The 27,483-nt window shown below is 41.9% G+C and overlaps 1 protein-coding gene and 1 long non-coding RNA gene across 4 annotated transcripts in view; one reads left to right on the top strand and one right to left on the bottom strand.

The window, feature by feature from the left end:
- PLCB1 (phospholipase C beta 1) overlaps positions 1-27,483 on the bottom strand; it is an 850,060-nt gene that overhangs the window by 608,832 nt on the left and 213,745 nt on the right. The window lies entirely within an intron of this gene.
- Positions 18,055-26,466, top strand: LOC129625264 (uncharacterized). Its single transcript, XR_008701300.1, has 3 exons — positions 18,055-18,299; positions 25,721-25,863; positions 26,173-26,466. It is a non-coding gene; the product is annotated as an uncharacterized LOC129625264 (long non-coding RNA).

Raw genomic sequence — 27,483 nt, 5'->3', positions numbered from 1 at the left:
ACTGTAGCTCAGCTGGTAAAGAATTCCCCTGCAATACAGGAGACCCCAATTCAATTCCTGGGCCAGGAAGATCCCAGGTGGAAGGGACAGGCTACCCACTCCAGTATTCTTGGGCTACCGTGGTGGCTCAGATGGTAAGGAATCCAAGAATCCACTTGCAATGTGGGAGACCTGGGTTCGATCCCTGGTTGGGAAGATCTGTTGGAGAAGGGAACGGCTACTCACTGCAGTATTCTGGCCTGGAGAATTCTATGGACTGTATACCCATTGGGTCACAAAGAGTCAGACACAACTGAGTGACTTTCCCTTTCACTTTTTAGGTTTGCCCACATTTACAAAGAACAAGTAAAGGCTCATTGACTTTGGCAGATTTGCTAGTTACAGTAGAAACCAGGAGAGGAGGTAACTGGGAAAGAAAGTGCAGATGAATCAGTGCAAATCCACTCCCCACACCAGAATGCAGCCCAGAGTGCAAGCCCCACTGATGGCAAGGCAGTAGAATCATGTTCATTTAAATACCAAGGGCAGCACTCAGCATTATGAAAGATGCAAGCAAGATCAAATGCTTTGCGTGTTCTTCTGTCAATTCATTGGCCAGCAACTATAGGGCCGAGAACAGAAACTCCACACCCAACCTCGCTTTCCAGTTCGTGGTTTTGAATTATCTTATTTTGCAGATGAGGAAACAAAGGCCCAGACAGAAGGGTGGTTAAATAAGAGACAAGAATCCCAAACTCACGTTTGCTAATTCTTGGGCCAACTGCCCTATCTATGCTGCTTTCATATCTATGTTACTTTATATTCCATGTTCTACAGAGGGAAGTTATATTAAGCCACATGAGGCAAATACAGAAGTCTACAGAGTAACTTTGCAGAAGCTGTCAGTTTTTCCCATACACAAACACCTCTTCCAGTTTAAGAGATATTTCTCCCAAATTGACAGTAAGTCCCCACCTTCTGTGAGCATTTGACCTTATTTCTTTAATAAAAACAAAACAAAACAGAAACCAGCAACTTTACTCCAATAACAACCTCTTTGTTAAAGATCAAAATACTCCAAAGCCCCTCTTTCCATTGGAGGCTTGATAATGAAAGATGAAATGGTTTGCTGGATGTGGACATCACACCTCAGTAACTTCTGTCAAAAAGATGGACATGAAAAACAGCTCTCACCAGTTTGGCAAACATATTCCCCCAACCACAAAACCTCATGAACAGCATCAGCCTGCCAAGAACAGAGGCTTCATCTTCAGCAGAATAGTGTAAAAGAGAAAAATCTCAAATGTCAGCTCTGGGTAATATGCTTCCAGTGATTTTAATAAGAAAAAATTTCACATGGATTGAGTCTCATTCTTGTAAGGTGTAAATCTGGCCTTGATAATATGATAGCAACCATAACATAACAAAAGCAAGTCTCTATGTCAAAAACATTCTTTTCAGATAAAACCCTAAGAATTGGTTCTCAGGGCCAACTCCTAATTTCAGCTGTGCAAGATTTTAATATCATCTGGAAGTCAAGCAAAATCCCACTAGGTATATTAGAGCTTTGTTTATTTGTTTTATTGGCTGAGTTTACATTACAAATATCTTTTGATGTGTATGTATATGTGGGTCTGTGTATATGTGTGCATGTGTATGTGAGTGAAATTTCTGCTAGTCCACTGTTTTTGAATTACAAAAATGGCTATTTCTTAGGGCTCAAGCCCACATATTCAAGAAATGCCTAATATATATGAAAAATGCAATGTACACTGAAAACCTACTTCATGCCCTAGAAGAATATGACATCATACTTCCTACTTCTCTCCTTCATACTTCATTCTATTTTACATCCATACTTGATGACACAGCAAAGAACTTAGAGGTTTTTATCACAGATCCAGGTAATATTCCTCAAACTCAACCAATAACAAATGCCATCAAAATGCCCAGACACAGGCTTTCAGAATCTGTTACATGACAATGAGCTTATCCTTAAAGTAGGCCTCCAGAACGCTCTGCTGACTTCAGGAAACTTGGAACACTATTGAGAAAATAGAAATCTGAACCAGTCTCTTCTACAGAAACAGGAAAGCTCTAAACAATGCCATGTTCATCAGAATCACAGAACTTAGAGCTAATCAGTGGATATAAGATATGAGCATTGGTCTGATGCCACTGAACCAATGGAAGGAGCTTGGTTAACCCCATCCAGTCACCTAGAGCAACAGTCAAGAGGCTTCTGATGAACCCTCTGTACTAAGGCAGCATGGCTCTTCTATGGCTATAAAATTCATCCTCTTGAATATTTACATGCAACAAGAAAGAACTATGTCCTTGTTAAGCATATAGGCTCAGGAATTAGACTGTCTGGGTTCAAATATCACCTTTATAGTTGTAGCTGTGAGACTCGATGCAAGTTACTTAATCTCTCCTTTCTCCAGTTTCCCATCTAAAACCGAAAATGAGAGTAAGGTATGCCCCCTCTAGTTGCTGCACTGATGAAGTGAGTTAACACAGTGTAAAGTTCTCAGAACATAGCCCAGCACAGGGTAACAACTGACAAATGATAACCATTACTAATGACTTAATATCACTATTTCCATTCATTCTAAGGCCCCAAATTGAATCCTACATTTTTTTTAAGCAGGAGTTAAAGAGGGTCTTTAACTAAGTGGGTTTTGCAACCAAGAAAGAATTATTCTTGAAGACCTTGTCACCTATTTTTCTATTTTAAATACAAAAAAAGCATTTAATGACAAGAAAGAAATCTGAAACACAGTTCCTTTACAAACACTGAAGTAATGCTTATTTTAATGCCTGTTTCTGCTGTCAGAGGTTTCACGAAATTCATAATGTAGGGTCCTAATGACATGGCACTATGTTGAGCCAGCCTAGAATTAAAGAGATCTAACTCTAGTGTATATGCTGGGACAGAGTTCTGAGTATTGTTCAGGTCAAGTCTGAGGCGAACTCTGTGAGTGAACCGCAACCCAATCAAATGGTGATTTTCACAAAAGAACGACGCTAAACAGTCTCACTGCAAATGTAGCTTTGGGCTCCACCAGCAGAGAAAGATGTCTTTGCCACTGGTGGCCTTATCATTGTATATATGACAAAATATGGTAGCTTCAAGAGGAAGCTGGATCACTGAGATTTTTCTTGCAGTTGAAAGAAGGGAATGGTACTGTTGTCTGCATGCAAGGTGGAAAGAAAACAATGGCTGCAAATGTGGCTGATAGAAATGAGTCTTTATTTTAGGCTGGTAGGACAAAATGCTGCCTGACCTCACATCTGGCATCTCTAGTAGAGAGACTTCCAATCATTTCCAAAAACATCTGGTAGAAAGGCAAGTAAACATTCTAGAAGTCATCTCTGAAAGAAGCTGATATTAACAGGGACACATGTAAAACCAAACTTCTCCCTTATAGAATACTGGCTATAAGTGCAGGAACACAGAATTAAATGTTATTTAAAACATCCCAAAGCTATCCAACTGAGCTATCCTACTGTATTGAGTGAGGATATCACTTGAATGTTGCATTCTTACTTGACTCTGGATTTTGAAAATATTGGAGCCATTCAAGGTTGACTGTGTTGATCACAATAAACTGTGGAAAATTCTGAAAGAGATAGGAATACCACACCACCTGACCTGCCTCTTGAGAAATCTGTATGCAGTTCAGGAAGTAACAGCTAGAACTGGACATGGAACAACAGACTGGTTCCAAAAAGGGAAAGGAGTACGTCAAGGCTGCATATTGTCACCCTGCTTATTCAACTTATATGCAGAGTACATCATGAGAAAAGCTGAGCTGGATGAAGCACAAGCTGGAATCAAGATTGCTGGGAGAAATGTCAATAACCTCAGATATGCAGATGACACCACCCTTATGGCAGAAAGTGAAGAACTAAAGAGCCTCTTGATGAAAGTGAAAGAAGACAGTGAAAAACTTGGCTTAAAGCTAAACATTCAGAAAACAAAGATCATGGCATCCGATTCCATCACTTCATGGTAAACAGATGGGGAAACAATGGAAACAGTGACAGGCTTTATTTTGGGGGGCTCCAAAATCACTGCAGATGGTGATTGCAGCCATGAAATTAAAAGATGCTTATTCCTTGGAAGGAAAGCTATGACCAACCTAGACAGCACATTAAAAAGCTGAGACATTACTTTGCCAGCAAAAGTCCATCTAGTCAAGGCTATGGTTTTTCCAGTAGTCATGTATGGATGTGAGAGTTGGGCTTTAAAGAAAGCTGAGGGCCAAAGAATTGATGCTTTTGAGCTGTGGTGTTGGAAAAGACTCTTGAGAGTCCCTTGGACTGCAAGGAGATCCAACCAGACCATCTTAAAGGAAATCGGTCCCGAATGTTCATTGGAAGGACTGATGTTGAAGCTGAAACTACAATATTTTGGGCACCTGATATGAAGAACTGACTCATTTGAAAAGACCCTGATTCTGGGAAAGATTGAAGGCGGGAGGAGAAGGGTGTGACAGAGGATGAGATGGTTGGATGGCATCACCAACTCAATGGGCATGAGTTTGAGTAAACTCCGGGAGTTGGTGATGGACAGGGAGGCCTGGTGTGCTGCAGTCTATGAGGTTGCAAAGAGTCGGACACAACTCAGAGACTGAGCTCCACTGAACTGAAGGTTGAATGCGTTTCCTGATTTTGCACTCAAGGCTGAGTTATTTTTATCTAGTTAGTTAGTTGAATTGGAGAAGGCAATGGCACCCCACTCCAGTACTCTTGCCTGGAAAATCTCATGGGCGGAGGAGCTTGGTGGGCTGCAATCCATGGGGTTGAGAAGAGTTGGATAAGACTGAGCAACTTCACTTTCACTTTTCACTTTCATGCACTGGAGAAGGAAATGGCAACCCACTCCAGTGTTCTTTCCTGGAGTATCCCAGGGACGGGGGAGCCTGGTAGGCTGCCATCTATGGGGTCGCACAGTCGGACACAACTGAAGTGACTTAGCAGCAGTTAGTTGAATGCATGCTGTGTGCTAAGTCATTTCAATCATGACTGACTCTTTGCAACCTCATGACTGTAGCCCACCAAGCTGCTCTATTCATGAAGTCATCCAAGGAAGGATACTGGAGGGGGTTTCCATGCCCTCCTCCAGGGGATTTTCCCAACCCAGGGATCAAACCCGCTTCTCTTACATCTCCTGCATTGGTAGGTGTGTTCTTTACTACTACTGTCACTTGGGAAGCCCAATTAGTTGAATAGATGTCCATTATTAGTTGGTGATATCATAATATAATATTATGCTTATGGCTCATTTTTCTTTCTAAGCAATCTCCCTGCTCCTTCCCCAGGGAGTCTTCTAGGAACACTGGAGCAGCAAGAACTCTCTTGAGATATTTTATTTTGGGAAGTCTACCTCAGAGCATATTACAATTCAAAATAGCATCAACTTTAACATGCCTATGGTAGCAAAGCAGAACTGTAGTAAGCTATGGTTTTACATGTCTATGTACTTATTTAATTCATATATTATATTATTCCTATATAATAATGCCTAAATATATACATCTTCTTCAGTGGCACAGTGGTAAAGAAACTGCCTGCCAACGTAGACGACACGAGAGGTGCAAGTTCAATCCCTCAGTCAGGAAGATCCACTGGAAGAGGAAATGGTAACCAATCGACTATTCTCGCCTGTGAAATCCCATGGACAGAGGAGGCTGGTACCCTACAGTCCATGGGGTCGTGAACAGTCGAACATGACTGGGCACTGGGCACAAAATATATGTCCTCCTAGAATAAAGACATAAAAAATAAAGCAAACCAAAAGAAATTATGCAGAACATCAAAAATTAAAATGGAATGGCTAGGACCACTATCAAGCAATGCACCAAAAAAAAAAAAAAAAGAAACACGAGTCATATGCTTCAAAATTAAGATAAGAAAAGCCAACACAGTGGCAAGAAAGGCTGGCTGCAGACACCAGCAATTCCTGCATCTGCCTCCTCTTTCCATTTTGAGCACTCTGCATAAGCAGCAGAATTCAGATTTTAGCTATGACAAAGAAGTTTAGCAAAAGAAATGAGAGGAACAGGGTTTTGGTGACCAATACAAGAAAATTACCCCTAATTATGTTCTCATGTGTGTGTTTATGTGTGCATGCAAGTGTATTATCACATATACATATATATACTAGCATTTATGTATTATATATAATATGTATTAGTGAAATGAATTAAAGATAACTGGTTTTATATGGTGAAACCTAGAACACAATAACCTTTTCAACTATCTATTAAATAATTTGCTGTTGTTTAGCCTCTAAGTCATATCTGACTCTTTTGCAACCCCATGGACTGTAGCCTGCCTCTGGCCATGAGATTTCCCAGGCAAGAAAACTGGAGTGGGTTGCCATTTCCTTCTCCAGGGGACCTTCCCAACCTAGGGATTGAACCCACGTCTACTGCATTGGCAGAGAGATTCTTTACCACTGAGCCAAGAGGGAAGCCCACAGAAAAGCCTCAGAAAAGTATCTGGAGGCCTAAGTATTCCACAAGAGCATTTCAAAATTGGAATATAGAATTGCACATGAAGCCAAATTAGGAAAACTCTTTCATCCACCAACCTAAACTATGATGGGAAAGCTTTCTCTGGTGGAGACTGCTAACTGGTCTCCAGTACTCAGGCTGCTTTTCTTCCTTTTGGTAAGTGCAACGTCTACTGTTGGTTAGACTCTTGGCCATTGATCTAGAGACTGCATTTCCCATCTTTCCTTGCAGCTAAGCCTGGTGACAGAGAAGGCAATGGCACCCCACTCCAGTACTCTTGCCTGGAAAATCCCATGGACAGAGGAGCCTGGTAGGCTGCAGTCCATGGGGTCACGAAGAGTTGGACACGACTGAGGGACTTCACTTTCACTTTTCACTCTCATGCATCGGAGAAGGAAATGGCAAGCCACTCCAGTGTTCTTGCCTGGAGAATCCCAGGGACGGGGGAGCCTCGTGGGCTGCCGTCTGTGGGGTCGCACAGAGTCGGACACGACTGAAGCGACTTAGCAGCAGCAGCAGCAGCAAGCCTGGTGATTTGACTCTATTTTTGATGATAGTATGTGAACACCATGATCTATTAACACTCTAAATCACGCCTCTAAAAGACAACCACTTGTCTTCTACTTTCTTCTCCCTTCCCACAGCTGGAACAAGCATATGGTGCTGTGACCCATATTCAGCCACATAACTACTCCAGCACACATAGGGCAGAATCGAGGTAAAAGAACGCAGCATTATCTGTACTACTAGGGGCAGGGTCACCTTCAACTGTCCATAGGTTCACACATGGGAAAGAACGTGGAAAAGAAAGAAACCTTCCATCTTGTTTACCTCTTTTGTTTGGGTCTCATGAAAGTATCCATGGCAACATTCAACATTTGAAAAGTGAAAGTGAAGTCCCTCAGTTGTGTCCGACTCTTTGTGACCCCATGGACTATAGCCTACCAGGCTCCTCTGTCCATGGGATTTTCCAGGCAATAATACTGGAGTGGATTGCCATTTCCTTCTCCAGGGGATCTTCCCAACCCATGGATCAAACCCAGGTCTCCTGCATTGTAGACAGACACTTTACTGTCTGAGCCACCAACATTCAACGTTTATCCAATATCAAATATTAACTTTTGCTTCAGTGTATGTTTCAGGCTTGATAATCTGGTATACTTTTGAGGAACTTCTGGAAATGCACAGAAGCAAATAAAAATAAGATGTGACCTGGTTATTGATTTCTTTTTAAAATTTGTTTTTAAAAGGAGGAGACATTGAGGGTTACCTGGACAGAAGATATGTCTAGTAACGGGTACTCTGTGGTTTCAAAATGTCATTGTTTGGTAGCTGAATTAAGTCAGAGTAGAAATTTGAAGTAAACAGCCTGTACCAAGAACAATTTTCTGAATCATGAGAAAGAAATGTATTTTTAAAGACTGGTTAAATCATAGGCCAAGGAAAACCATAACCTATTATTCTTAGAAAGCCTTAGAACACTTGCAAATTACCAGCTCTGGGCATCATTCTGCTCTGCTTCAGGAGCTGGTCTGGAATGCAAATCTTCCAGCACTGGAGTCTTATTCTTGGTACATGGGTGAACATTTATAAGCTGACAAATGAGCAATAATACAAAATTAAAACCACATAAATTGCTTTGTATTGAAAATCTATTACATAGAGGTCAATATTTACTCCACCATTTCCAGAGAATTAATTCTTAGTGTCAAGAGTTTTAAGAATATAGCTTAGGAATCTTTCTGAAGTTAGAGAGGCCCATGTAAACACATACGGAGATATTTACACTTCCAAGTAGGAACACGTAACAGAGAGCAAAATATTTACTTACACTATCCCAAAAGGTAAATCTCTTTTAAAAGAATTAACTTTTAATTACTCTTAACTAGAGTAGAAAAGCAAGTAGAAGTACTTTATAGCTTCATACAGATTTTAAATATATTCTAAAATGATTTGTTCCCTGGAAAAAACAGCTTCTTTAATAAACTGCTCAGTTCAATTCAGTTCAGTTCAGTCACTCAGTCGTGTTCGACTCTTTGAGACCCCATGGACTGCAGCACGCCAGGCCTCGCTGTCCCTCATCAACTCCCAGAGCTTACTCAGACTCATGTCCATTGAGTCGGTGATGCCATCCAACCATCTCATGCTGTGTTGTCCCCTTCTCCTCCCGCCTTCAATCTTTCCCAGCATCAGGGTCTTTTCTAATGAGTCAGTTCTTCACATCAGGTGGCCAAAGTATTGGAGCCTCAGCCTTAGCATCAGTCCTTCCAATGGATATTCAGGACTGATTTCCTTTAGGATGGACTGGTTGGATCTTGTTGCAGTCCAAGGGACTCTCAAGAGTCTTCTCCAACACCACACTTCAAAAGCATCAATGCTTTGGCACTCAGCTTTCTTTATAGTCCAACTCTCACATCCATACATGACTATTGGAAAACCATACTTTGACTAGACTTTGTTGTCAAAGTAATGTCTCTGCTTTTTAATAAGCTGTCTAGGTTGGTCATAGCTTTTCTTCCAAGGAGCAAGTGTCTTTTAATTTCATGGTTACAGTCACCATTTGCAGTGATTTTGGAGCCCCCCAAAAATAGTCTGTCACTGTTTACATTGTTTCATCTATTTGCCATGAAGTGATGGGACTGGATGCCATGATCTTAGTTTTCTGAATGTTGAGTTTTAAGCCAACATTTTCACTCTCCTTTTTCACTTTCATCAAGAGGCTCTTTAGTTCTTCTTTGCTTTCTGCCATAAGGTGGTGTCATCTGCGTATCTGAGTTTATTGGTATTTCTCTCTGCAATCTTGATTCCAGCATGTACTTTATCCAGCCAAGCATTTTACATGATGTACTCTGCATATAAGTTAAATAAGTAGGGTGACAATATACAGCCTTGACATACTCCTTTCCTGATTTGAAATCAGTCTATTGTTCCACGTCCGGTTCTAACTGTTGCTCCTTGACCCGCATACAGATTTCTCAGGAGGCAGGTAAGGTGGTCTGGTATTCCCATCTCTTTAAGAACTTTCCATAGTTTGTTGCAATTCACACAGTCAAAGGCTTTGATGTAGTCAATAAAACAGTAGTTGTTTTTTCTGGAATTCTCTTGTTTTTTCTATGATCCAACACATATTGTCACCCTGCTTATTTAACTTATATGCATTACTTCCTGGCAAATAGGTGAGGAAACAATGGAAACAGTGACAGACTTTATTTTTTGGGGCTCCAAAATCACTGCAGATGGTGTGTCCTTTGCAATTCAGGTCAAGGGTGCTGTCCTTCCTGGAGCTCACAAATCCCCAGGCAAAGTCAGCCTCCCATCCTCTGCATTTTCAAGGTTTTTCTGAACATTATGCTATACCACTTAATTGTGTGATTATTTGTTTGTCCACCACCATCCCGTTTAACTAGGACCTCCTTGAAAACAGCTCTAGATGTTCAAGAGCGTGAACTTTTAAGACAACCAGCGTTCAAATCCTAGCTACATCAAATCATATGCATGTGACTTTAGGCATGTTACCTTACCTTCCAGAGCCTGATCTCTAAAACAGGTGATATTATTAAACTGGCAAGCAAGTCTGAGGGTTAAATGAATTAATAATAAATATCTCAGACAAATTACTGGCACATGGTAAGTGCCATATAAGTGTTTTTTTCAAATCAGTTCCTGATTTCATAAATGCCTAAAAACAACTTAAAGGTAGATTAACACTATAGCAAGCTAGCTTCAAGGATAATATGAATCTCACAAGCAAGCATTGCTGTTCAAATATTCAAAACTTTTCCAATGGAAACATAACTCCATGAAATGCTGGGATGGCCACAACCTAACAAAATTATCTCAAGAGTAGATTCCAGAAGGATGGTCTGAAATGCAAAATCTTAGCTCAGAATGTCTGTCCTTCCTTTGAAGACCTGTGATTGAAATCTAAAAGACTGCTTTAAAGAATATATCTTTAAAGCATTAATATATCTAACCAAGACATTAAGTTGTAGTAGTTTTAAGTCATTTACTTATTAGAGAGAAAGTCTGAAATCTCTCTTCTTTTTCGCCTCACTTGTTAACTCCCATGACTTCCACTTCTATGAATAGTTAGTGAATAGTGATCACTGTGCCTTCTAACTGCTTGTATCATGACTGTTACATGAAAAACTTCTGTTTAAAGGCAATGTTTCACAAGAAAAGTAACTGAAAGCATGTCTCCTTATTGTGTCAGTGTCTAATATTATTTTAAAAAATTGGTATTTTCACTCTCTGAAAATCATTAAGAAAATTCTCCTTATATAGATAGTCCCTATGAGTACCTGGCAAATATCTAGCACCCCAGTCATAGCATCGCAGTTTGGGTTTTCTTCTAGAAGCAGTGATTTTGACAAGGATTTGAGCACAGTCATTTTTTTCTTGGAATGTGAAGAGAGAGAGAGGGAGGGAGGGGCTGAAAGCCAATAAATGTGTGATATCAAGAAAGACTGGTTCTGCAGACCTTGGGAAAGATCTCATTAGAACTCTCAGAGCCAGAGTAAAACATGTGTCAAATTGTCATGCCCAAGGCTGGAGGGAGCCAGGCACTTGCACATCGATTTACAAAAGTTCCAGTTTGAGGCCAGCTCCAGTGGTTATCAACACTCAGTGGCACATCCGGCTGCTACACATTGTAGCAGAGCAATTCAGAATTTTGAGAAAAAATAAAAGGAGCAGAATTCAGACACACATTGTATATCCGAGCAGCTGGAAAGGGACTGAGCACACTGACAGGTTTGAGGGGAAAGGGAGCGGGTGCTGACGGCATCCACTATGCCTGGTCAATCCTCTGTCCATTTACAAGCTCCAGAAGGAAAAGAACCTAAATAATTGGGAGAAAGAACCTAAGAAATAAACATAACCTGCGTCTGCTCATTGAGAAAGTGATTCCAGAAATGGATTGGGATACTGATGCCTACCCACTCTTGAGACCAAAATAACACCGAAGACCAATGAGAAAATGCCCCTTCACCTCAATTACACTTTAATAAAATAAAGTGAGAGGAAATCAGTGCTCTTATTCTCTTGCAACACTTCTCTCTCAAGAGATCTCAGGACTCCTTGGTCCCCAGGTAGAAGACCTGTCAATGGCAGATTTTGTCCAATAATACTAGGCAAAGTTTCACTCATTCAGCAAACATTTGCATGATATTTGTGATACATAAATTATAATTTACAGGACAGAAACATATCAGCCAAGTAATTGTTGGCTGATGTGATTAGCCTTTTTCGTACCCTCTCTAACAAAGTCTATTGTTTAGAGCATCCTTTGGGTTGATAATGGATTTGGGAGAATGTTGGGAAGTTTTCCCTGGTGCTTCTACGGGATATTAAGACCCATTGTTCTGTAATATTCTGTTAGTGTGACTTCTGCAGTGATGAGTACATAATCTTTGTTAATGAGCTGACAAACAACTGTGAGCTCCTGAAAGACCTTGGACTACGTCTATTCATAATTTTATTTTATTTTTATTTGTTCTTTCTGTTTCCTTAGTCCTCACCAGCATTCCTTTGTGTTTAGTTCCTCTATATTATAAATGTTCTTTGAGTTAAAACATTATTAAGGTATTGATTTACAGTGTTAGATAGCTGTCTTCATCACAGCAGCCTAGCACAGTGTTATGCTTGTAGCACCCACTGCAAATGTCAGCTGAATTCAAGGGAGAAAGCAAGAATATGTGTTTCTTCTTGATTTAGAAGTCAACATCTTCCTTCTGAATCTCCAGTTTTCCTGTTTAACACTGCCCTCTAGATAAATACATTTAAAAGAACAGCTAGACACCACATTCAAATTAGCAAAAGTACTGCTGTATAATAATTTTGATAAAGTAGCCATTTTTTTTCCAGCAATGACCAAGCACAGTGTTAGGCCAGAGGCAATGGGATTGCAAAACTGATGAGGCCCTGTAATGATGAAAGAGCACTGCACACATGGTTCTGAGAATCTTAAAATTCTTTGATAATCCTTTCCTCAGGATGTGGAGTCTCAGGCTTCCCTGGTGAGTCAGGGGTAAAGAATCTGCCTGCCAATGCAGGGGATGCAGATTCAATCCCTGATCCTGGAAGATTCCACCTACCATGGAACAACTAAGCTGTATGTCACAGCTACTGAGCTCGCTCTGCGGAGTTTGGGAGCCGCCACTATTGAACCTACGTGCCACAAGCGCTGAAGCCCGAGGGCCCCGGGGCCTGTGCTCTGCACAAGAGAAGCCACCGCAGTGAGAAGCCTGAGCAGGGCAACTGCAGAGGAGCCCCCGCCCTTGGCAACTAGAGGGAAAGCCGAAGCAGCAATGAAGACCCAGCACCCCCGAAAATAAATAATTTTTTTTTTTTTAAAGAAGTGGAGTCTCTTCCTTACACATGGGGCTTTAATGATTTGCTTCTAACTGACAAAGGCTGAGGTCATAAATCAGCTGGTTGCCTGGTTCTCTCTCTTTTTCTCTCTTGACATTGCCCCTTTGGAACACTGGGGCCCCGGGTGAGAAGCCCAGCTCTCCTGAATCCACGCTGCTCAAAGACCACATGGAAAGAACAGACACAGAGATGCTCACGCCCAGGAGCCCCAGCTGCTCCACACCCCAGCTGCCGGCATCTTCCCTGCCAGACAACCAATGTTTGAGTGGAGGGTCTGCTCTGGCAGTCCAGTGGTTAAGACTCCCAGCTTCCAACGCAGGGCACACGGGTTCAATACCTAGACAGGGAACTAAGATCCTACATGCTGTATGCCACAGACAAAAAGTAAAGACTTTTTAAAGATAAATAATAACAAGTAAATAAAAATGAGTCATGAAAAATGTATGAGTGGAAAAGGAGGCCTTTGAGGTAATTCGGGCTCCAGGCACCTTTTGAGTGAGGATTCCTTAGAGATTTCCTATGATTATTACCATCTTGGACCTGGAATCATAATAAATAATAGTAACAAATGATTGTTGCTGTTTTACAGAACTACATTTGAGATATGTTATATATCTATATACAATACAACAATTATATACCCATAGATAACTGTTACATTATGTGTTGTTGTTCAGTGGCTAAGTTGTTTCCAACTCTTTGTGACTCCATGGACTGTAGCATGCCAGGCTTCTCTGTCTTTCACTATCTCCCAGAATTTGCCCAGGTTCATTTCCATTGAATCAGTGATGCTATCTAACCACCTCATCCTCTGCTGCTCCCTTCTCTTTTTGCCTTCAACCTTTTCCAGCATCAGGGTCTTTTTCAATGAGTTGGCTCTTGACATCAAGTGGCCAAAGTATTGGAGCTTCAGCTTCAGCATCAGTCCTTCCACTGACTATTCAGGGTTTACTTCCTTTAAGAGTCACATTGTGTACTTGTAAATAAATTGTCCTACTTTAAAGTACCCATGACTATATTTTAGAAAGGATGCCAAATATCAAAAAGAAAAGAATGGCCAGATTTTTTAAATGCGTGTGTATCAAAGGTAATTCTGGCATTGAGTCCATCTTGGGACTCAGTTTCCGAAGCAATTGGTGATCTGGTGTGGACTGGAAACTCTTTTCACACGGTGGGATGGACATTTGACTACCGCAATAAATTTTTCAGAAAAGCTTCACTTCTCTAATGAACACAAACAGTTCCCTTCAATTCTGACACATCACAAGGTATATTTTTTATGTCAGGTCTGTCGGACTTTGACATGCAGTCCAGCCCCAAACAATTCAACATCTGTCTGGTCAGTAGCAGTGACTCCCTCTCCTCTGACAGACCACGGAGGCTGCCCACCCTACTCAGTGTAGGAGAATTCTGAGGAAACCTTCCCGAGTGTTCTCCTTCATCTGTCATTTTTCATTCAAAACACTGGAAGTAAATTTATGGGCACTTCCACTTTCTGAGAAATACCAAGTGTTGATTTTAAGTATAAGTGTTTTTCTACTTTATGTCTGATGACATAAAAGCTCTTTAAAAGTAATTTAAGAAATGCTTGTAGAATATTTCCTACTCTTTATTCTATTTTTATAACCATCTTATCGGAGAAGGCAATGGCACCCCACTCCAGTACTCTTGCCTGGAAAATCCCATGGACGGAGGAGCCTGGTAAGGTGGCACTCCATGGGGTTGCACAGAGTCGGACACAACTGAGCGACTTCACTTTCACTTTTTACTTTCATGCATTGGAGAAGGAAATGGATATCCACTCCAGGGTTCTTACCTGGAGAATCCCAGGGACGGGGAAGCCTCGTGGGCTGCTGTCTATGGGGTTGCACAGAGTCGGACACGATTGAAATGACTTAGCAGCAGCATAGCCATCTTATAATTTAATGAGTTATGTTTCTTAAGGGCATCATCCACAAGAATTATTAAGAGTCCAGAGTCACATTCTACATACATACAGCACTGTATTCTACCTGCCGACTGTCTCAATTTATACATTATTCCTTCACTGGTAGTGTTCTTACGCATTATCTCAGTGATCTTTACCTTATAGGATGAGGCTATGTAACCTCAGAATGCAAGGGAAATGGAGAAAAGGAGAAGGGTTGACAGAGGGAAAAAAATCATAGAAAAATTAACTGAAAAATTAGGATGGTTTACTCATTTAATTGTTGGAATCTTATGGTAGATGTCTTCAGTAGGGCTCTCTATGAAACACACCTAAGATAAAGGCTGAAGTGCCAGGAGGTCGTCGAGGAAAGTGGGGCCGTGGGGCAGGGAGGTAAAGGAAGCCAGAAGCCGGTACTTATTAAACAGGGACCGTTACTGGTGATGGGTCTCCATCCTGCTGTGGAGAAGGCACCACGGGTTTGCCCAGCTGAGAGCCTGGGGACTTGGGCTTCGACCAAACCCATCCGTACTGGCAGAGTGCTGCTTCCAGGTGCTTTAACTCTACACTTTCAGCCTGCCCAGTACATGCTGAGAACATTCCGGAGGCCAGAGAGATCTCTTAGCTAGGAAGTCACAAGTACCTACAGCAAGAAGAGGCGACACTGCCAAGGGACCACGGGCTGCGGAACCAACACCTCTGCTGCAGCAACGCTTTTCCTCCCCAACCCCATATGCAAGGTAGACCAGAGGATGGTGGTGATTGTTAACTAGGAATTTTCACTTCCACGGAGACATCTTGATGACTTCATTAACATAGCTCTATTGTTATCAATGGAGAAGGCAATGGCAACCCACTCCAGTACTCTTGCCTGGAAAATCCCATGGACAGAGGGGCCTGGTAGGCTGCAGTCCATGCGGTCGCTAAGAGTTGGGCATGACTGAGTGACTTCACTTTCACTTTTCACTTTCATGCATTGGAGAAGGAAATGGCAACCCACTCCAGTGTTCTTGCCTGGAGAATCCCAGGGACGGGGGAGCCTGGTGGGCTGCCATCTATGGGGTCACAGAGTCAGACACGACTGAAGCGACTTACCAGCAGCAGCAGCAGCATTGCTACCAAAGTCAGTCTAATTTTATTGCTAATCCAGTACCAATGGTGTATATTTTAAGTGATATTCTAAGAACCAGCGAGTACTGATAAAAATATTTAAAGGATCCCTTGCCCTTTTGGCTTATTATCAGAAGCCTACTGTCTCTATCCCAGGACCCATATCACCCCTCCAATTGCTTCAGAGTCTCTCCTAACCTCCAGGGAAGCAAAACTGTTTATTGAAAAGTTTATTTTTACTAACAAATATGCCAAACACACAGGCAGCAGAATATAAAAGTTTATATGAGGAAAGCAGAGGACTGAAAAACAAATTTATGAAGTACTTAGAGAATAACAATAAGGGGTTTGATGAGTAACAACCCGGAGCAGGCAAAGGGCTGCCTGATTTTAAATCTGTTTTAAATTGCAATTTTTTCACATGTGTTTACATTCTGTTATAAAATGAAACAAGTACAGAACCATAAAAACAAAATAAACCAAGGAGAATACTTTTGCAAGTTGCAAGATCATATACCATCTTCTTTTGAACATGGAAAAGCAGTTTACTACCTAAATAATTTATTTCAATGATGTGTGCTTTTAGAGCACCTCAGAGTGATGAGTGGATGAACCCCAAACGGCGGACAATAGAAAAACACTGAAATGCACTCTACTTGCTTTTCTTCTCTTGTCTTTTCCTCTCCCTCCGTCTCTTCCTCTCCTTCTGTCCTTTTATTTTTATTTTCTTCCTTTTCCCCTTATTTCTTTCCTTTCTTTCTTTTTAATGGAGAATACCAGAAATTAGGAGGCAGGGGAAAAGAGAAAGTGTGGATCAAGAGATATAAACTTTCAGTTTCAAGAAAATTGCATTTCTTGGAAATTGCAAAAGACCTACTGCATGCATGGTGACTCTGGTCAATACTAACCTATACTTGAAATTTGTGAAGAAAGTAGATTTCAAATGTTTTCACCATAAAAAAAGGCATATGAGGTGATGGATTTATTAATTAGCTTGATTATGGTAAACACTTTTTTGTATATCAAAACATCATGCTGTACACTAAAGTATATTTAATTTTTATTTGTCACTCATAAATCAGTAAAGGTGAAAGAAACTATTTCTCATTAAAATTCTTTTCCATTTCATGATAACATGTGAATGGATGGCAAAGGAAAGTCTTGTTAGTTAGGTACTGAGCGAGTAACAGGGTAGACTCAGAGCCTGGTGAACAGTGCCCATGGAATCAGCTGGCAGTTGTGGCTGGGTTTTCCTGAGTGGTGACCTAAAGGAAAGCAGCCAGAACAGCGAGGCGACCACATGTGGCAGTCCTCCCTGGAGCAAGGGCTTAGGGCTCTGAGCCTGGAACGATCCTGTCTGAGAGTATATCTCGCCACTGCCATTTATGAGCTGTGTAACTTGGAACAACACAGTATCTGTGAACTTCAATTTCCTCATCTGCAAAAAGGGGACATTCATGATGCCTGATATGTATCTTCTAAAACTCAGATGTGCTAATACAGGGGTCTCCTAGAACAGAGCCTGGCATATAACAGATACTCCATAAGCATTAACTGTTGTTGTATGGACTTTCAGATATTTGTGGTTGATTCCTACAATCCTCAGTTTTGTATGTATGTGTGTCCATGTTCCTCTGAAAGATCCTAAAGTGAAAACTTATTTACTTTATTAATAACAACACAATAATAGTATAAAGAGAAGCACATTCATTCATGCATTGTATACCTCTGAGAAAGTTCCACGCACTGATCTAAAGCCAGGTGCACACAGGCAGCCAAAACACCAAGTCACACATCTCACCCTGTCACTGCAAACCTGGTACTAATACTTTCAATAAGCTGCTCCTCCCCTCATCACATCACATGGGCAGTGACCCTGGGCATGGGGCTCACTCTGCGCCTTAGTGGTGAGGGAGAGGGTCTTTATTTCATCAAAGTAATGCATTACCATGACAGAAAAGCACCACTATACGGAAAAGAAAAGCATTAACCATTCCTCCTTACCCAGAAGAGGTGTGAGGACATTGCTCCAACTGGCTCATGAACAGCTTGGCAGACTGCACGCATGGCCCCAGGTCAGCAGCCTCTCTGTTCCCACACCTTTGGCCAGCAAGAAATTGGGTCTCTTTCCAACAGTTCTTGAATCTGGCTAGCTTTGTGATATTCTTTGGTCATAAGAATGCACCAGAAGTGACAGCGTGTCATGTGGAGCCTAGACCTGCAATCTTCCCGTGTCTCTGTCTCGGCCTCTCTCCCAGAGACCAGCCTAGACAATGTGTGAACGTCCCTGGACCAACCTGCTGCAGGATGAGACCCATGACTCACTCACCCCTGCCACTGTAGTCAGCCAACTGCTGACAGACAGAGGACAACAGCCAGACACACAGGTAAGCCACACCAGAAGGCCAGAGCTGCCCAGCTGGCCTCTGCCCACTCCAACCCAAACGTACAGGAGCTAAGTAAATGCTTATTGTTTAAAGCAACCAAGGTTTAGAATAATTTGTCATGCAGCATTATTTGGCAATAGATAACTGATAAAATAGTGAAGGTAAGATCCCAATAGTAGCTTTTATAACTCTAAGACCTATGTTCTTGAAGCTGTACAATAACAGTCATTGCATAATTAAAATATACGTGTACGTGTATGTATATATAAAATACATTACATTACAAAATTATATATTGAGTAGACACAGACAATGGCTTCCCCAGTGGCTCAGGGGTAAATAATCCACCTGCAGTGCAGAAGCCATAGGAGACATGGGTTCGATGCCTGGATAGAGAAGATCCCCTGGAGGAGGGCATGGCAACCCACTGCAGTATTCTTGCTTGAAGAATCCCCATGGACAGAGGAGCCTGGCCAGCTATAGTCCAAGGGGTCGCAAAGAGTCGGACATGACTAAGCAACTTTACACACATGCAGATAAAAATAAACTACCAGACAACTAAACAAAGCCTACTTTAAGTGGGCTAGCTATGGGAAGGAGAATAAAAATATATCACTTTGGGCAAACAAAAAATAAGTGACAATTTTTAAAAAATGAGAGAGCATAACTCTCACTTTTAATACTTAACAGATTATAAAGCATTATATTTAAGGATTTTACTATTTGACTCTCAATATTATTTGAAAATCAGACCACAGAATTATATACAAAGATAAGCATTTTATTGGTTTATCAAAAACATCATTTTCCTAACTTTTTATTATCTGCTTTTCAAGGAACATAATACTGTTATGCAAACCCACAAAATACATACATAAGAAAATGCAGTGCCCTTGGGTAAAGCAATAATAATGAAACTTTGTTAATGGCACCCATCACACACTGACCATGCATTTACCATGTGGAAGGCACCGTGCTAACCCAGGGATGAATAAAACAGCCTTAGTCCTTTCCTGATTGTTCTGTGCAACTGAGTAGCAGCATAGAAGCTACTTTAAAAAAAAAAAAAAAAGAAAGGGGAGTTTCTAAAAAATAACATCTAGCCTAGTACTTTAAAAATATTCCAAAATGAAAGGTTCAGAAGATCTGCTTTTGACTAGTCAAAATGGTCTTAATTCCGATGCACTGTATTCAGTAAAAATTTTCCCCAGGAACATCAAAGGAGGAGTTAATAATGAACTTGAGTTACTGTCAAATACAAATACTTATCTTTGATGTGATTAAAGAATTTTATAAAAACCCTGAAGGTCTTATAAACTGTACAAAAAATTAGAAAAAAAATTTTTTTTATTAAGTCCTAGAATGAATACTAGGATATATTATGATAGAGCTCAGGCTTTAGAGAAATAATGCCTGGTTATAACTGCCATTTTATTTATGAATTCCAAGGTCACTGTTGGCCTGTGCATTCTGATATAGAAGTTGAGATACCAAATTTAAAAAGAAGAAAACAAAAGAAATAACTCTTAATGTATTCTCCTTGGAATAAAAAAAATGCTAATAATGCTTGAGAGGAAATAAGAAATGAGAGTTTCAAATAGACTAAAAGAGAACAGATGAATGAGTTATTAATAATTATCTTTAAAACATAGTTTTATTGTTACAAGGTGAATACTAACATTTTATGCTTTATGTCTTCAATGAACAAAATAACCAAAATTAAACTGAATCAAGATGGGTAAACAATTAACAGTAAAAGCAGGTACCAGAAGAGGCTGAGGATCCTCTGCTGTTGTACAGCTTTAACAATAACCTGGGTTGGTTTTTAGCTTTTATATATCAATTCTGGGAACAAATGGGGTATAGGAACCGTTATTTTAATTTTGTGATACAAAGGATTTGCAATTTCTCTAATTTCACATACTTGCATGTGTTTGGGGGGAGGGTTGGTAAAACCGCTCACTCAACGAATACTTACCCCAAGCATTCCAGGAGGTACCAGGAGACAGTGTGCTAAGCATGACCGCCCCCGCCACCATGGAGCTCTTAGTCCATGATGGTGGACTTTCCTTAAAGACATCATTATTGAAATGAGGTCGTGATTACAGAATGCCTATTGCAGTGACTCACAGAAGGTCTATTCTAGTCTCAGAGGCTCAAGAAGGCTTCCCAAGAACTCCCCAAGTGAGCTGAGATCTCAAAGATGGGAAGGTCTCAAAGCCAAAGGAAGATTAGGAGACACAACCTCTGCCAAGTGAGAACACTGATGAGTCCAAGGAACCGGAAGAAGACGTTAGTGAGCAGAGCAGGGTAAGCACAGCGGACAAGAGCAGAGGGCAAGGCTGGAAACCATGGGGGAAGCCAGAGGCCAGCTCTCAGCCAGTGTGAACTCAGACCAGCACAGTAACCTCACCTGGAAAGGCATCAGAAATGAAAATCATCAGGCTCCACCCAGACCTCTAGAATCAGACCCTCTGGGGTGGAGCCCAGCAAGCCCTCCAGGGGAGTCGGATGCACCTTAAAGTTGAGAAACTGAGGTTGTTTTTAAAGCTCTTCTGTGTCCTCTGCATGTGTGCTGGTTGCTTAGTCATTCAGTCACGTGCGACTCTTGCGACCCCATGGACTGTAGCCCACCAGGCTCCTCTGTTCAAGGGATTCTCCAGGCAAGCATACTGGAGTGGGTTGCCATGCCCTCCTGCAGGGGATCTTCCCGATCAGGGATCGAGCCCACGTCTCTTGTGCCTCCTGCTTTGGCAGCTGGGTTCCTTCACCAGTGCCACCTGGGAAGCCCTGTATGTACTGTACTTCCCCCAAATCCTCAGAGACTTTATGCTTTTTCTCATTTCCATTCTCTTGTGTCATTCAGCCTCTGTGGCCTCTCCCCTATTTTGCTATCACAGTCTCACACTGCCTCTTTTTACTCAGTTATTCATTCATTCAGTATTTCTCGACACCTACTATGTGTTTATAACATATTATCAAACAAAACAAAGATCTTTGTCCAATACCTGAGCAATTAGATAGGCTTGAACGTGATAAGTGTTGTGAGGGGCTAAAAGGAGAGTGTTTATAAGCAGAGTGCTTGTTTAGTAAGCAAGTGGCCTTTAATCCTCTCAACAAAGCCAGTTTATAAATGGGAGAAGAAACTCAACACCCAGGAACCAGGAGTTACTAGGTAGCTTCCATCCCATGTGTCTCTGCCTCCCCAACTTTGATGTCTCTCCATGTTACAGCAGTTGCAGCTTTGCTTACTTGGAAAGCAGACACTGAGATAGAGACTTCTACACAAGTATCTATTATGAGATACCTATGGGATCAGCACCTACAGAAGGGAGGGGAAAGGAGGAAAAGTAGGAAGGGAAGGAAGCAGGTCCAGGAAGGAGAACTTAGTCTGTGATGCAGATGCTAAAGAAGTCTCAGCCAACCCTACTGGAGCTATGAACTGAGATGACCCTACAGAGTTGTCCTGAACTGGAGAGGGGGGTAGAATCCAGTACAGGTTGATTCCTGTACTGGAATCAACACTTACTGGATGTCTGCAGCAAGAAAGGATGTAATGACGAGCAAGACAGCTCTCTCTGGACAACACCAATCCCCAGAGAGGGGACTGCCAGGGGGAGACTGTGAACCAGTACCTAGGACTGGTTAACTCACCAGTTTGGGGTGAGAGGGGAAAGATGTAAGTAAAAGCCCCCAAAACAGTTCCTTTCAGCTTTCCCAGAATCTTCTGCTCCAGAGTATGCCATGATAGCATCTTCCCCCAGAATGCCCCCAGCGCAGTTCTGCGGTGAGAACACTCTGTTGAGTTCATGTCAGAACTTAAGCGAGCGTCTGTATGGAGGGCACCAGCCCTGAGGATGTCAAGAGGCGCGCCAGTGCTTACTCGAGGAGTAAAACTGCCAGGATGATCACTGCTTATAACTGGAGAGAGGCAAAGAAATTAATGGAGATGAATACCATGCAGTCTCCTGAGAGCTGGCAAACTGAGTCAAGACTGCTAATCATTAGAAAAACCGGAGGGAAACATTTCAGTCAATATGGTCAGTTTTCCCGGAAATCCACCAGTGGTCATGGTTAACGCAGTAAATATTTAATTCCAGCACTGACAATTGCCCTCTGACCCCACCATTTACCTCAGCGGCTCTGAGAGCTTAGACTAACACACGGGCTCCTTCCATTGTTCTTATCTGGCTTTCCCTCTGGCTGAGCTCACAGAATTGCAGTAAATGTGGAAGCAAGACTGACAGACACAAGAAACGGAACAAAGGCAGGATGACAAAAGTATAGACTTAGAACTGGAAGGGGCCTCGAGGGTTGTAAAAGTCACTCCTGCATTCCCTATTACACATGAGAGTATTAAGACCTAAAACTGAGACAGAGAGGTTATGTGGTTGTACCTAAGGTCACACAGACAGATCTAAGCTGCAGCTGGTTCTCTTCCTGTTGTCGGACAAGGTGACTAGTGGCCACTCTGTCATGCGTCAGCTTAGCTGAGCTGAACAAAAGTCCCAGTTTCCTTCCCTGCATATCTCTGATGAGGGTGGGTCCCAAGAGATGCTGTGCAGAAGCTGGAAGAAGAAGTGAGCGACAACCATACTGCTCCTCACACTCAGAAGGTCACACACACCATGTTTCTAGTTCAAGTCCATTGCCACTTATTTGATGGATCACTTAATGGACACGCAATGACTCTGCCTTTTTCTGCTCTTACATTCTATGCCTCCTAGTCAGTCATGTGTCTAGCTCCATGAAGAGGCTTCTCCTGGATACCTGCCTGTCAAGGTCAGAGGAAGTGAGAATTGTCACAGGTTCAGTCTGTTTTGGTGGCATCTGTCCCATTCCTGGTCATGAGTTCCAGCCTGTACTGTTCTTGCCCATGTTACACTTGTCTTCCCTTCCTTGTAGGTTTCAAGTTCCAGCTTCAGATGTGCAAATGACAGACCAACAGACACTGTTTAGTAGCCCCCACAACTGTCTAAGTTACAATTGCTAAAAATCCCTGTAACAAATCTGAGTTGGTGGTGCTCCATCTGGAATTAAAATTGACTGAAATTAGGTGCTGATGGAATCATTGCTCCAAAGTAGTTCCTGGTATCTTGCAAATGGTTTACATGTCATTAGCATCATCTAAGACTTCCAACCTAGGAGTTGTATTTATTTTCATTTTAAATGTATATTTGCCTCATTTGCAAATTTTTCTGCTGCTTACTAATAAATTAGTAGCTAGTATTTATTGAGTGCTTACTAGGGACCAAGAACAACCCTATTCATCATGTGTCATATAGTGTTATTTCTTAGTACATGAGCAAACTCCAGAAACCTAAGATTATATAGTTTTCCCAAAGACACAGAGTTAGAATCAGCAAAACCAGAATCTATAGTCAGGTTGGTCAACTGAGGCCCCACCCTTAGCTCTTTACTGCCTCTTATGAAGATACTTTGCTTGAATGAATTTTTTTTTTTTTAATGATTATCATCACTACTTTCCTCCAGAGCTTAGAAAATATAAGGCCACTCAAAGAAGAACTGAGAATTGCTTTGGTACCAAATACGAATGGCTCATCTCCTTCTTGTATCCATAACAGATGTTAGTAATCAGTGTTGATGCTCATCCCAGCTCTTTCTGGTTTTACTGTAGTTGACTTTAGTCAGTCGCTCAGTTGTGTCTGACTCCTTGCAACCCCATGGACTGCAGCATGCCAGGCTGCCCTGTCTATCATCAACTCCCGGAGCTTGCTCAAACTCATGTCCATTGAGTTGGTGATGCCATCCAACCATCTCATCCTCTGTCGTCCCCTTCTCCTCCTGCCTTTAATCTTCCTCAGCATCAGGGTTTTTGCCAATGAGTCAGTTCTTCGCATCAGGTGGCCAAAGTATTGGAGCTTCAGCCTCAGCATCAGTCCTTCCAATGAACGTTCAGAACTGATTTCCTTAAGGATGGACTGGTTGGATCTCCTTGCAGTCCAAGGGACTCTCAAGAGTCTTCTCCAACACCGCAGTTCAAAAGCATCAATTCTTCAGCGTTCAGCTTTCTTTATAGTCCAACTTTCACACCCACACATGACTACTGGAAAAACCATAGCTTTGACTACACAAACCTTTGATGGCAAAGTAACATCTCTGCTTTTTAATATGCTGTCTAGGTTGGTCATAGCTTTTCTTCCAAGGAGCGAGTGTCTTTTAATTTCATGGCTGCAGTCACCATCTGCAGTGATTTTGGAACCCCAAAAAATAAAGTCTGTCACAGTTTCCACTGTTTCCCCGTCTATTTGCCATGAAGTGATGGGACTGGATGCCATGATCTTAGTTTTCTGAATGTTGAATTTTAAGCCAACATTTTCACTCTGCTCTTTCACTTTCATCAAGAGGCTCTTTATTTCTTCTTTGCTTTCTGCCATAAGCATGGTGTCATCTGCGTATCTGAGTTTATTGATATTTCTCCTGGCAATCTTGATTTCAGCTTGTGTTTCATCCAGACTGGCATTTCACATGATGTACTCTGCGTGTAACTGTAGAGTTGTTCTCAATATCATAGCTAAGGCAGCTGGTACTGACTGAAGGTGATACTCAAGAAGCTAACTTAGAAAAGGAATATAATGTAGGTAGAGACAAGGAAGAGGAAATCGGCATTGAATTTGGAGAACAGACCTCCAGTTTAATCAACATACTTATTAAGCTCTTACTATAGTTTGAGCAAGCTCCCAGGGATGGTGAAGGGCAGGAAAGCCTGCTGTGCTTTAGTCCATGGGGTCACAAAAGTCGGATACGACTGAGTGGCTGAACAATAACATAGAATAAACACATTTTGGGGACACAAATAATTATAAGACACGGACCCTGAATTTAAGAAACTTACTGGAACTTATACTGAAGTAATAAGACATTTACACACATAAACATGATCATTAATATCAGGTAGTATGTCAGTGTTGAGCAATGATACTGACATTTGGTTTCCAGGAAAGTGTGAATTTGACCTGGGTTTTGAGAAGTACTTGGGGCTTGGGTAGATAAACAGAAGAGGGGGAAAAGATATTCCAAGAGGAGAAATGATTTGTGCAAAATTTCTAATGGTAAATGAAAAAGATTAAACTGAGTAGGAGCCAGCTGTCTGGAGAGGGAAAAAAAAAAAAACACAGAAAGAAAATATGAAGTTAAAATTTGAGCTTTAAGGTTCCAACTAGGGAGATTTGCATTTCACTTGATAAAATTCTAGAGTTGTGTAAACCTGATGCATCAATGCCTATAAATCTTAGTCCCTCCCAGTATTCATACCTTTGCCCACTCATCTTGCAGGTTCTCCTACAGTAACCCTGGGCCTGATTATGTTACATAGCTTGGCCAGTGGGATCTCATCAAATGTGACCCAGGCAGAGGCATGAAGAGTGGATAGCTTGCTTGCTCTCATCCTTGTTTTTCAGGAGAACATGATCAGGCTGGCTGCTGGAGAATGAGAGAGAGACGGTTCAGCCGTCCTGATGGCTCCAAACAATAACCAGCTGACCACCAAGCACAGGAGTGAGCCCGCCGGGACCGGAAGAACCGCAGGAAGAGCGTCGTCCCTGTGAGTGAAACGCCGATGCCGCAATCATCACGCAGCGCTGTTCTGTAGCTATTTGAAACAGTCTTTTACTGTTCTTGTTGATTCTCCTTACTTAAAAAGAAACTGCTAGGGTTTCTGCTTTAAACAAAATTCATGCTGCAAGTAGGCTGAGAAGCGCTCCAGGGCACCCCAATTTTTTCTCTAGAGACAAAGAAATAGATTTCCCGTCCTTTCACATTTCATTAAAATGCAAATGAGCATAAACATTATTTTCAATGTAAAGTAAGCAGAGTAAACAGTTAAATTTTTTCCATGACTCTATCATCACAGTTACTTTGAAGAGAACAGTCACTTTGCAACAAATGGTGGCCCTTTCAGACACAGAAGAGGTGACTGAAGGATGAAGTCATTTTTCCCCAGGGAGAAAACATAGAGGCTCTTGGCTCCCAGGAGTTACAAAGTGTCTGGAATGAATATGCTAATGACTCAAGGATTTATACTTCTGTATGTGTCCCTCCTGTTGAAAGTTCTACAGATGGAATGAGTGTAAATGAAGCCTTTTCAGATGGTGTAAGGAAGCAAGACAAGTAAAATGTTGAAAACATGCTTTTCCTGTTTTTCTCTCGTATATTATTAATAATATGTGGGAGGGTGATTATTCTTGGTTCTGTTTCATACAAGAAAAGTCACTCTCCCCAAGCATAAGATGCAGCTGGTTTCAGGGCAGGAAAACATGAAAATGGCCAATACCTAATTACACGCACTTAAGGACCACATGTAAATTCATATTAGAGGCAGTCAGCGCTGCTGCATTAAGGTGGGTCCCTTGGTCCTGAGACAGGCTGGGACCTGGGACCCTTGGCTGCAGTGCCTGCACCCGGAAAACCATCTCCTCAAGCAACAAAATACAAAGAAACTACAAGGGACTAAAAATTACTGTGTGTTGCACATTTGGGACAAATTATGGACAATAAGATACGAAAGGACCCAAAAAGGCCAACTGCCACTTCGGAAGATCTGGGAGCAAAAACGGTGCTGGGAGCAAAAGCAGGGTCTGCACACGCACCTTGACTCAACACCACCATAGAGCTGGGCAAACCACCCAAGCACCCCTTCCCGATCTGACCCCTGGACACACCTCTACCTCACCCCATGTAAGGAGCTCTCCCACGCCTGCCTTGGGTAGCTAGGAAAGGAAACGACTTATTTTTACTCCCTCCTGTGGGTGCAGGAGCCCCAGTAAAGCCCTGCCTGAAGTTCCTGACTGGCCTCGGGTCAATTTATATTGACTGGAGAAGGCCAAGAAGTATGGTTAGTATCAGTTCCCTTAGAGTTCCTTTGAGGCCCTTCACCATTCTCATGGGGAAGATAAATAGGAAGACAAGTGTCTGAGCACAGCCTTTGCCCTAATCCCCAAGGGAACTCTGGAGCTGGACTACTTTTAACAGGCCTGTTGGCTGAGAGGAGAGGGGTGTGTGTGTGTGTGTGTGTGTGTGTGTGTTGGGGGTGGATCTGTATTTCTCTGACAAGACAGCTCCATCAGACAAGGGTAATTCTCTGTGGAGGGAGGAAGCCTCAGAAAGCATCACAGCTGGGATGGAAATGCACAGCCTTGTGTAGGGAACGTGGGTGAGCTACCCT

Source organism: Bubalus kerabau, chromosome 13 (genome assembly GCF_029407905.1).
Source record: "Bubalus kerabau isolate K-KA32 ecotype Philippines breed swamp buffalo chromosome 13, PCC_UOA_SB_1v2, whole genome shotgun sequence".
Lineage (NCBI taxonomy): Eukaryota > Metazoa > Chordata > Mammalia > Artiodactyla > Bovidae > Bubalus > Bubalus kerabau.
The sequence above is the reverse complement of the archived record's forward strand: the minus strand, read 5'-3'. Positions and strand labels throughout refer to the sequence as shown.